Below are 12,898 nucleotides of genomic sequence, written 5' to 3'. Positions count from 1 at the left end.
CTGTTCCTGATCTGTAAAGGGATCGGGAACAGGCATGTAGCTTTATCACAAAGTTGAATGATACCAATCTTAATTTGAAATTGGAGGGACACATCTGTAAGAAATAAGTGGACTTTCTGGATTTAAGAGTGAGTATTGTAGATAATAAAATTACAATTACTCTATATTGAAAGAAACAGCAGGAAATTAATTTCTGCAGGCTCAGAGTAGTCATCCTAAGAATTTAATAAGTAGCATCCCTCACAGAGAGTTCTTGTGGGCCTGCAGAAACTACAGTACTGTTGTGCTTTCAATAGGGAGTGTTGTGAATTCCTATCGAGATTTCGTGAGAGGGGCTACAATGAGAATGTTTTGAAGGATGCCCTCACTAAAGCTAGATAACTAAACGATAACTCCTAAGAGAGTGGCAAAATCAGAGGAAAGTGAGCCCAATATATTCATTACTACTTTTAACAATATGGTGGGAGATACAAAATACACGCTTAGCAAACAATGGAGTGTATTGAAAACAGTAGACACATTGATAGGTATTCTGGGTACCCACCTGAGTATCACTTGTCAGCCTAAAAACTTTTTTTTTCAAACTGCTCTTTTGAACCCGCTTTGGTTCCCCATCATTTTCAACATGTTTTTGTCTCTTTCCTGTCACAGGCACTTGGCCCACATACACAAGAGAGGTATAATTTGTACCAAGAGACTAAGGGGAATGTTGGGTGGTAGAAAATTTGTCCCCGCTGCAGTGATCCCAAATAGAAATGTGGGAAAAATTAGATTTTTTAGCTAAATGTAACATTTGCTGATGATTCTGGGTAAGAAAACATTGGGGGATCCACGCAAGTCACACCTCCCTGGACTCCCTCGGGGGCCTGGTTTTCAGAAATGTTTGGGTTTGGTAGGTTTCCCTAGATGGCTTCAGAGCCCGGGACCAAAAAAACAGGTGCCCCCCACGCAAAAACAGGTAGTTTTGTATTTGATAATTTTGGTGTGTCCACATAGTGTTTTGGGGCATTTCCTGTTGCGGCACTAGGCCTACCCACACAAGTGAGGTACCATTTTATCAGATGACCTGGAGGGACGCTGGGTAGACAGACGTTTGTGGCTCCCCTCATATTACAGAACTTTGCAGCACCGAAATGTGAGGAAAAAGTGTTTTTTTGCCAAATTCTGATGTTTGCTAAGGATTCTGGGTAACAGAACCTGGTGAGAGCACCACAAGTTACCCCATCTTGTCTAGTTTCCAGAAATGTCCAGGTTTGCTAGGTTTTCCTAGGTGCCGGCTGAGCTAGAGGCTAACATCCACAGGTCACCACAAGTCACACCATCCTGGATTTCCCTAGGTGTCTAGTTTTAAAAAATGCACATGTTTGGTAGGTTTCCCTAGGTGCTGGCTGAGATAGAGGCCAAAATCCACAGCAAAGGCACTTAGCAAAAAACAGGTCTGTTTTCTTTGGGAAAATGTGATGTGTCCATGTTGTGTTTTGGGACATTTCCTGTCGCGGGCACTAGGCCTACCCACACAAGTGTGGTACCATTTTTATTGGGAGACTTGGGGGAATGCTTGGTTGAAAGAAGTTTTTTGCCTAATTTTGAGGTTTGCAAAGGATTCTGGGTAACAGAACCTAGTGAGAGCCCCACAAGTCACCCCATCCTGGATTCCCCTAGCCATATTGTTTAAAAACAATGCACAGGTTTGGTAGGTTTCCCTAGGTGCCGGCTGACCTAGAGGCCAGAATCCACAGCTAGGCAGTTTGCAAAAAACACGTCAGATTTCAATGTCAAAATGTGATGTTTCCCTATTACGTTTCCTGTCGCGGGTGGTAGGCCTACCCATACAAGTGAGGTACCATTTTCATCTGGAGACTTGGGGGATCACAGAATAGCAGAAACCATGTTATTGCCCCTTGTCCTTCTCTACATTTTTTCATTCCAAATCTAAGACAGTGTGTAAAAAACATAACTATTTGAGAAATGCCCTGTCATTCACATGCTAGTATGGGTACTCCAGAATTCAGAGATGTGCAAATAACCACTGCTTCTCAACGCCTTATCTTGTGCCCATTTTGGAAATACAAAGGTTTCCTTGATACCTATTTTTGACTCTTTATATTTCACGAAACGAATTGCTGTATACCCGATATACAATGAAAACCCATTGTAAGGCGCAGCTCATTTATTGGCACTGGGTGCCTAGGATTCTTGATAAACCCACAAGCCCTATATATTCCCACAACCAGGGGAGTCCGGCAGTTGTAATGGTATATTGCTTTTGAAAATCTAACATTGCAGGAAAAAGTTACAGAGTAAAATGTGGAGAAAAATTTCATTTTTTAACCTCAATTTCAATATTTTTTTATTTCAGCTCTTATTTTTTGTAGGAAAACCTTGTAGGATCTACACAAATGACCCGTTGCTGAATTCAGAAAAAACCTTTTCTGCAGCCCCTTTTTCCCATTTTGTTTTTAAATGAAATGTTGCTGTATTTTGGCTAATTTCTTGGTATCCTCCAGGGTAACCCACAAACTCTGGATACTTCTAGAATCCCTAGGATGATGGAAAAAACAACACAAATTTGGCGTGGATAGCTTATGTGGACAAAAGGTTATGAGGGCCTAAGCGCAAACTGTCCCAAATAGCCAAAAAAAGGCCTGGCACCTGAGGGGAAAAAGGCCTGACAACGAAGGGGTTAAGGTAAAAAGAGTCTTACTCAATAGAAAACAATGGAAACATTGTTGTTACACAAAGTACCTGGTTTGTGTGAAAAATAAAGCCACATGGGCGAGCGTGCGTTGGAAAAGTCCGCAATGCGTTGATTCCATAATCGCAAGTGAAGCCGTGTGTCATTTCCAGTCAGGTAGGCAACGCGCCATTTTTCTCTTCTGCAAGAGAGCGATACATCGATTTCCGGACGGGGCACCTCAGATCTGAGCAGGTTCACAATGATTTTGATGCTCAGCAAAGATGCGTGAGAAATCTCGCCGCATGGTGATACAAAACTGCACTGTGTGGGGTTTGCCTCGATTTTAGCAGCTGCAAGCAGGTGTTGTTTGGATTTCAGTCCTTGTTCGACCAGCTTCACCTTTCTAGGGCCGAGGGACTGGATATGGCACCACTTGGAAGGGCAGGAGTCTCAGCAGAGAGTCCAGATGCTGGCAAAGGAAGTCTTTGATGGCCCTGAGACTTTAAAACAGGAGGCAAGCTCAACCTAAGCCCTTGGAGACACTTTACAAGCAGGAATATACCATATCCAGTCTTTGTCCTCTTTCAGCCAGAAGCAGCAACTGCAGACCAACCCAGCAAAGCACAGTCACAGGGAAAGGGGCAGTACTCCTCCTGAAGCTCTGAAGCTCGTCTCCATGGCAGAGGTTCCTCTTGGTTCCAGAACTGATCTGAAAATCTGAGGTTTTAGGTCCACTACTTATACCCCTTTCTGCCTTTGAAGTAGGCAAACTTCACCCCCCCGCCCCAACATCCACAGGTATGTGATCAAGAATTTAACTGCAGATGTTACAGTGACTTTATGAATGATGTTATCAAAGATGTAATGAGAGCTGTAATTTGTCAGATAATTAGCAGTGCATGGCAAGTGCACGAGTAATAGTTGCTTGAGGTAACTCTAAATATAATTGGTGAATTTCTATGGTTTTGTGTGTTTAAAATGTGGGCCTAACTATATTGTCCCTGTAATCTTTGTTTTTTTTAGTTGAATTATGATGTGTTTTTTCAATTCTATTTCAATACAATAGCATCCCTATAGCCTTTGTTTTTTTTCAGTGAATTTCTATGGTTTTTCTAATGTATAGTAATGAAAATGTCACTTACCCAGTGTACATCTGTTCGTGGCATCAGTCGCTGAGATTCACATGGTATGCATGAGCTCGCCATCTGGTGTTGGGTCGGAGTGTTACAAGTTGTTTTTGTTCGAAGAAGTGTTTTCGAGTCACGGGACCGAGTGACTCCACCTTCTGTGCTCATTGCGCATGGGCGTCGACTCCATCTTCGATTGTTTTCCCCGCAGAGGGTGAGGTAGGAGTTGTACTATAGTAATAGTGCCCGCGCAATGAAAAATGTAAGTATGTACCTATTAAAGGATTAAGTAATATATATACAAATGTACAAAATTGAAGGTAACTTCTGAACTGCTACAGGCTTCCGGGGAGGTGGGTGGGTCCATGTGAATCTCAGCGACTGATGCCACGAACAGATGTACACTGGGTAAGTGACATTTTCAGTTCGATGGCATCTGTCGCTGTAGATACACATGGTATGCATAGACTAGTAAGCAGTTAGTTCCCCATAAGCGGTGGTTTAGCCTGTAGGAGTAGAAGTTGTCTGAAATAGAGTTCTTAATACAGCTTGACCTACTGTAGCTTGTTGTGCGGATAGCACATCTATACAGTAGTGTTTGGTGAATGTGTGAGGCGTAGACCAAGTGGCTGCCTTACAAATTTCTTGCATTGGGATGTTTCCTAAAAAGGCCATTGAAGCACCTTTTTTCCTTGTTGAATGTGCCCTGGGAGTAATGGGCAGTTGTCTTTTTGCTTTAAGGTAGCAGATTTGGATGCATTTAACTATCCATCTGGCTATACCTTGTTTTGATATTGGGTTACCTGCATGAGGTTTTTGGAATGCAATAAATAGCTGTTTAGTTTTTCTGATGTTTTTCGTTCTGTCAATGTAGTACATTAATGCTCTTTTGACATCTAATGTATGTAGTGCTCTTTCAGCCACAGAATCTGGCTGTGGGAAGAATACTGGTAGTTCTACCGTTTGATTTAGATGGAATGGAGAAATAACTTTTGGTAAAAATTTTGGATTAGGTCGTAGGACGACCTTATTTTTATGTATTTGTATAAAAGGTTCTTGTGTTGTGAACGCTTGAATTTCACTTACTCTTCTTAGAGATGTAATGGCGATGAGAAAGGCAACTTTCCAGGTGAGGAATTGTATTCCGCAAGAGTGCATGGGTTCGAAAGGTGGGCCCATGAGTCTTGTTAGAACCACGTTTAGGTTCCATGAAGGAACAGGTGGTGTTCTTGGTGGTATAATTCTTTTAAGCCCTTCTATGAATGCTTTGATAACTGGTATCCTATACAAGGAAGTTGAATATGTAGTTTGCAGGTATGCAGATATTGCTGCAAGGTGTATTTTAATAGAAGAGAAGGCTAGCTTTGCTTTTTGTAAATGGAGCAAGTAATTTACTATATGTTTTGGAGTTGCCTCTAGTGGTTGTATCTGATTATGATGGCAGTACCAAACAAATCTTTTCCACTTACTTGCGTAGCAGTGTCTAGTGGATGGCCTTCTGGCCTGCTTTATGACTTCCATACACTCTTGGCTAAGTTGTAAGTGTCCGAATTCTAGGATTTCAGGAGCCAGATTGCTAGATTCAGCGATGCTGGGTCCGGGTGTCTGATCTGTTGGTTGTGTTGCGTTAACAGATCTGGTTTGTTGGGCAGTTTGATGTGTGGTACTACAGACAGATCTAGCAGTGTTGTGTACCAGGGTTGTCTTGCCCACGTTGGTGCTATTAAAATGAGTTTGAGTTTGTTTTGACTCAATTTGTTTACTAGGTAAGGAAGGAGAGGGAGAGGAGGAAAAGCGTAAGCAAATATTCCTGACCAGTTCATCCATAGGGCATTGCCTTGGGATTGCTTGTGTGGGTATCTGGACGCGAAGTTTTGGCATTTTGCGTTCTCTTTTGTTGCAAATAAGTCTATTTGTGGTGTTCCCCAGAGTGTGAAGTAGGTGTTCAGAATTTGTGGGTGGATTTCCCATTCGTGGACTTGCTGGTGATCTCGAGAGAGATTGTCTGCCAGCTGATTCTGGATCCCCGGAATAAACTGTGCTATTAGACCAATTTGATGGTGGATTGCCCACTTCCATATTTTTTGAGCTAACAAGCTTAACTGCGTTGAATGTGTTCCTCCTTGTTTGTTTAGATAATACATCGTTGTCATGTTGTCTGTTTTGACAAGGATGTATTTGTGGGTTATGATTGGTTGGAAAGCTTTCAGTGCTTGAAAAACTGCTAATAATTCTAGATGATTTATATGCAGTTTTGTTTGATGTATGTTCCATTGTCCTCTTATGTTGTGTTGATTGAGATGTGCTCCCCACCCTGTCATGGAAGCATCTGTTGTTATTACGTACTGTGGCACTGGGTCTTGGAAAGGCCGCCCTCTGTTTAAATTTATACTGTTCCACCATAGAAGCGATAGGTAAGTTTGGCGGTCTAGCAACACCAGATCTAGAAGGTGACCCTGTGCTTGAGACCACTGTGAGGCTAGGCACTGTTGTAAGGGCCTCATGTGCAGTCTTGCGTTTGGGACAATGGCTATGCATGAGGACATCATGCCTAGGAGCTGTAGTATTGTTCTTGCTTGTATTGTTTGGTTTGGAGACATGTGTTGAATGACCCTGTTGAAATTGTGGATCCTTTGTGGAGTTGGCGTTGCTACTCCTTTTGTCGTGTCTATTATGGCTCCTAGATATTGCTGTACTTTGCTTGGCAGAATGTTTGATTTTGCAAAGTTGACGGTGAACCCTAGATTGTAGAGGGTTTGTATGACTTGATTTGTGTGGTTTGAGCATTGTGTGAGCGAACTGGTTTTGATTAGCCAGTCGTCTAGATACGGGAACACATGTATTTGCTGCCTTCTGATGTGTGCAGCGACTACTGCTAGGCATTTTGTGAATACTCTTGGAGCGGTTGTTAAACCAAAAGGCAATACTTTGAATTGGTAATGTATTCCTTTGAATACAAACCTTAGATATTTCCTGTGTGATTGATGTATTGGTATATGGAAATATGCGTCCTTGAGGTCTAGGGTTGTCATGTAGTCGTGTTTTCTGAGCAATGGTAACACTTCTTGTAGTGTGACCATGTGAAAGTGGTCTGATTTGATGAATGTGTTTACTACCCTGAGGTCTAGAATTGGTCTCAGTGTTTCGTCCTTTTTTGGTATCAAGAAGTACAGTGAATAAACTCCTGTGTTTATTTGTGTGCTTGGTACTAATTCTATTGCATTTTTTTGCAGTAGTGCTTGAACTTCTATCTCTAGAAGCTGTGAATGGTATTTTGATAAATTTTGTGATTTTGGTGGTATGTCTGGAGGGAATTGCATGAATTCTATGCAATAACCATGTTGGATAATTGCTAGGACCCATGTGTCTGTAGTTATTTTGTCCCATGCTTCGTAATATTGATGTATCCTCCCCCCCACTGGTGTTGTGTGGGAGGGGTGAGTGACGTGTGAGTCACTGCTTGTTGGTAGTGGTTTTGGGGCTTTGAAATCTTCCTCTATTTCTAGGAAATTGCCCCCCTCTATACTGGCCCCGAAAACCTCCCCTGTACTGTCCCTGGTAGGTGGGCGGTGCGGACTGTGAGGTGCTAGCTTGTGTGGCCTGACCCCGAAACCCTCCTCTAAAAGGTGTTTTGCGGAAGGTGTTATAAGATCCTCTGCTCTGCGGGGAGTAGAGTGCGCCCATGGCCTTGGCAGTGTCAGTGTCCTTCTTGAGCTTTTCTATGGCTGTGTCGACCTCCGGACCGAACAGAAGTTTCTCGTTTACTGGCATGTTAAGCACTGCCTGCTGAATTTCTGGCTTGAATCCAGACGTTCTGAGCCATGCGTGCCTACGGATGGTAACCGACGTATTAATGGTTCTTGCGGCCGTGTCTGCTGCATCCATGGAGGAGCGTATTTGATTGTTGGAAATGTTTTGACCCTCCTCAACAACCTGTTTTGCTCTTTTTTGCAGATCTTTTGGGAGATGTTCAATGAGATGCTGCATCTCATCCCAGTGGGCTCTGTCGTATCGCGCTAGCAGCGCTTGTGAATTTGCGATGCGCCACTGGTTTGCTGCTTGGACAGCAACCCTCTTCCCGGCTGCATCGAACTTCCTACTTTCTTTATCTGGGGGAGGTGCATCCCCAGAAGTGTGTGAGTTTGCCCGTTTTCTGGCAGCCCCTACCACCACAGAGTCTGGTGGCAGCTGAGAGGTGATGAATACAGGGTCCGTAGGAGGCGCCTTATACTTTTTGTCCACCCTAGGCGTCACTGCCCTACTTTTAACTGGCTCCTTGAAAATGTCCTTTGCATGGCGTAGCATGCCTGGGAGCATCGGCAGGCTTTGGTAGGAGCTGTGGGTTGAGGAGAGGGTGTTAAATAAAAAATCATCCTCTACTTGTTCCGAGTGTAGTTCCACATTATGGAATAATGCTGCTCTAGCCACCACTTGTGAGTAGGCTGTGCTGTCTTCCGGTGGTGATGGCCTAGTTGGGTATGTGTCTGGGCTGTTATCAGACACTGGTGCGTCATACAAGTCCCACGCATCCTGATCTTGGTCATCGTGGCTCATGGCGGTGTGAGCTGGCGAATGTGACGGGGTGTAAGTTGGCGAAGCCGGAGTTACAGGTGGAGGCGAGGGAGGAGGTGTTACCTTTTGTGCTGTTTGTTGCTGAGGAGTAAACTGAAGCGTTCTCTTTCGTTTGACAGGTGGAAGGGTACTGATCTTCCCAGTCCCCTGCTGAATAAAGATACGCTTTTGCGTGTGATCCACGTCAGTGGATTGCAGTTCTTGTTCAAATCTATGTTTCTTCATTTGAGAAGACATAGAATGCTCTTCAGTGTAGGAGCCAGAAACAGGGTCTGATGTCGCTTTTTTCGGCTCCGAAAACCCAGTCGATTGTTTTTTCGGCTCCGAGGTAACCTTCCTCTTTTTCTGTGCCGAAAATTCCTGGCCTCTATGGTCTTCGGCGCCACTGTCTCGGCGTCGATCCGTGTCGACACCGAACTCTCGGTGTCGATGCTTCTGTTTAGCACTCTCTCGGTCCCGAGGAGGCTGCGTGCCGGTGTCTCGACCGAAGTCGGACGATCTCGACACTGAATGGGCCTTTTTCGGTGCCGATTGTTGGTCACCGAGAATTTGGGTGGAGCCATGGCCGGTTGGCAGTGGCGTCCCCTGGGCCTTCTTTCCTTTTTTAAGGTTTGATCTCGACGTCTTACTCACAGTTCTTGTAGAGTGTAGCTCGTCGGAGTCTGAGTCCTGGATGGAAAAGGATTCCTCCTGTTCCTCTTCTGTCTCGAACTGTCGACGCTCTTTTGGCGTGGACGCCATCTGGAGTCTTCTCGCTCGACGGTCGCGCAGAGTTTTTCGGGACCGGAACGCCCGACAGGCCTCACAGGATTCTTCGCTGTGCTCGGGTGACAGGCACAGATTACAGACCGAGTGTAGGTCCGTATAAGGATATTTGTTGTGGCATTCGGGGCAGAATCGAAACGGGGTCCGATCCATCGGCGTTGTCCTCCACGCGGTCGGGCCGACTAGGCCCCGACGGGGTGCCGAAATCTACCCCGAAGGGCACCGAGGCGCTTCGATGTTCAACGCGTCGTCGTATGTGTCTATCTCTAACCGGATCGCAACGATACCGTCGAAAATCTTCCGTCTTCAGCTATCTTTCCGTTCCGAAACTCGGAGCGACAGGAACACGTCCGAACCCGATGGCGGAAAGAAAACAATCGAAGATGGAGTCGACGCCCATGCGCAATGAGCACAGAAGGTGGAGTCACTCGGTCCCGTGACTCGAAAACACTTCTTCGAACAAAAACAACTTGTAACACTCCGACCCAACACCAGATGGCGAGCTCATGCATACCATGTGTATCTACAGCGACAGATGCCATCGAACTTTTCATTACTGAAGTGTTTGCTGTGGCTTGGCTGCAGCTGCAGAGCTCAAACAAAAGCAAACATAACTCTGCTCCCAGCAAGCAGGAGTATTAAAACTGCTCCAGCTTGCTGGGAGTGGAGTTGTCAGCTCTTTCCCTACGCGTTGACATGCAGAAAGGAAAAGAGATGAAACTATTGCTCCCACATACAAGGAGCTGTATTTTCAGCAACTCTGTTCACGCCGGAAAGCAATGCCAGCTCCTACTGGAGGCGGGAAGCTGGCTGGATCTACAGGGGCCTTGAGGCATCACCTGCAGTCCCCAACAATTTAAAAAGATAATGAATCCTGCCCAACGTATTTATGTCAGATAAATACGCATTGCAGGATTAATTCTGGCATAAACTAGTGCCCACATTAAAGCCCCACTTTTGTAAAGTACTAATCATCCTAACTTTTTGCGCATGATCAAGGCAAAGCAGCTGTGTTTTTTCTGCATTTCCATCATGAAAAGTTATATCTAAACATTAAAGGAGGTGTTTGCATCCTTGCTTTTCTTTAGCACAATATCTCATGTAGTGACTGTAACGAGTGGGTTCATTCTTGTCATCTGATCCTGAGACCTGTGATTGTCTTATCTCTTTTAAATTTTAAAAACAACAAGTATGTAAAATGGCCTAGAAGCCCCACCCTTTTGGCCCTGCCCCATATATTTAGTCATATGCAATGCCTTCCCCCCATTTTTCAAGGAAGATAGCTAGCTTAGTAAAAGGATCCCCTGAGCGCGTTTCCAACAGATTTTGAAGACACATTCTTGATGCACAGGAATATGATCACATTACCAACAAACAAAGAAGCACTTTCTGAGTGCTGTGGGGTAGGCTGCAAGGCCTAGCCTGTGGCCAGGCCCTGTTGCCAATTTCGCACCGTGCACAGCAAAAGACTGTGGGCCAGATGTAGCAAAGGTTTTTACCCATTCTGTGTCTATGGGAAAAAGTGTTCGTACATATGGCCCTGTGTGTGGCATGGGTTTAGATGATTATAGTGTGTTGGCCACAGAAGCCAAGCTCAGCCGTGCACGGTCAAAGGGCATGTGCAGTAGTGGTTGGATTAACATTACTTTAGGTTAAAAAAACATAAAAATTCACTGAAAAAGCAAAAGGTTATACAACATTATAGTTAGGAATTCGAATGAAAAAAAAAAACATAGAAATTGACGTAAAAAAACAAAGGTTACACAGACCTTATAGTTAATGTCACATTCACATTTTAAACGTACAAAACCATAGAAATTCTGCTATTATTGTTAGTTATTTCAAGTGACTATAACTCGTGCCCTGAGGTAACTATAATTCATAGCCTCTCGATGCAATGCTAATAATTCCAGATATTACAGTACTCGTGACATCTTTTATAACATCAGCGATAATATCACTGTCAATATAAACCAGGGCACACCAAAGTAGTCCAAGAAGTTAATCCAAAGTGGAGAAATAAGTTCAAAGTCCAAAAACACTGTGTAGTAGTTGATTGAGGTTTATTCCTTGTTGAACAATGGTACATCCGAAAACAGCCCATACGTGTTTTGTCACATTGACTCTCTCAAGGCTGTAGGTCAAATTGGTAGAAACAGAGGATGACAATAAGTGTATGGTAAAGATGATAACAGGAGATTTTACCTCAACTTAAAGTGAGAAGAAAAGGGGGAGACAAGGAGAGAAGAGAGATTGTGGTAATATTCATGCTCTTTTGAGGGCACGAGGAAGATGCAGTGGCAGTACAACCATACATGCCAACAGATCCGATTGAAGCTGGAGACTTCCAATGCTTTTAAGCCCAAAAGGGCTTCATTTTATCTCTTTTCTGCTTAAAATCTCCCCTTTTCAATGTAAGTCAATGGGGAAAATCAATTTCCCATGTATTTTCTTTTTTATCTCCCACTTACCAAGTACACAATGTTTGTTGCCATGTATGGTACATTGGATCATGGAGGGCAGGAGGAATGGGGAAGGGACATGGAATCAGGTAACAGAAGGCAGAAGGGAGATGGGAAGAGGTTTAGGAGCTGGCTTTCTATGTAGTGTGCAAAGCTAGGTGCACTGTGCAGGGAGTCCAGGCAACTACATGTTGGTTTACAAGGGTAAGAATTAGACCACCTAATGCTCTAATTTTTAAGGTAGTTTGGTCGAGCAGTTAGGCCAATCCTGAAGAAGTGTATTTATAAACATACTTCATTTTCTTATATAAATTTTAAGACCAAGATCATCGGAATTGAGTAAGTACTTTTCAAGATATGAATTTTTGAAGTATACTAAAAATAGTCTTTTTGTGCATAATACTCACCATAGGAATCAATAGAGGATCACCTTTAAAAATACATATAAAATCATACAGTTGGTTTACCAAGTTCTTTCTGTTGCAGGTTGGTCGAGGACATCAGTGGGCACACTGTGCCAGCTGGAGACATTTGGGTGGCTCCTGGTTCCGGTTCCGCAGGAGCAGCAGAAGAACATCCCTGGAGCTGGTTGAGGGCCACTGTGAGGGACCACCTGGATAGCATTACCCAGGTAGGTTTAACGGTGTACCCTGGGGGTCCCCCTGGAGTGTCAATGTTGCAAGGGGTGGGGGACCCTAAGAGCACAGTTGGTTCTTCAGTTCAGGGCACAGGGCAGCCGGGTGGAGAGCAAATCGGTGAGCCAGTAGCTGTGTGCAAGGATGTCCTCAGGAGCAGGAAGTAAGTCGGTTCAAGGGGTGTTCACAGAACAATGGGGGCACTCTGGCAGGAGGTCTGCATTTGCCTCTGAAGTCCCACGACTGGGTTTTACTTCTGGTCCCTTTTGCAGCCTCAGGCTGTATTTAGTGGGCATTTTAGGGGGAACCTAGTAGTGAACTCTAGGCCATTTACCTTAGGGTGGCTACACCCATTAAATGACCACTTTCGGTGGGCAGAGGCCACATCTCTACACCTGATGGGCTATTTTCCCTCCATCTAAGATGGAGGGAAATGAAATGGACTGTCCACCTCGCATGTCCCACCTTGGGGACCACTCCCTTTTCCTAAGTTTGATTTTCCCACTGTTGCTCCTATCAAATGTGGGGGGTTTGCAACAGGGCGGCCCTCTGCTGGTAGCAACAGGCATGGAGGTCGATTTTTAATGAGGGTAGGCCCTTTGAAGCTCACTGCCAGGACAGTACGCATTCCTGAGAGTGGGGTTGTTTGCACCTTCACAC

The sequence above is a fragment of the Pleurodeles waltl genome, chromosome 5 (genome assembly GCF_031143425.1).
Source record: "Pleurodeles waltl isolate 20211129_DDA chromosome 5, aPleWal1.hap1.20221129, whole genome shotgun sequence".
NCBI lineage: Eukaryota > Metazoa > Chordata > Amphibia > Caudata > Salamandridae > Pleurodeles > Pleurodeles waltl.
Note: the sequence above shows the minus strand (reverse complement) of the source record.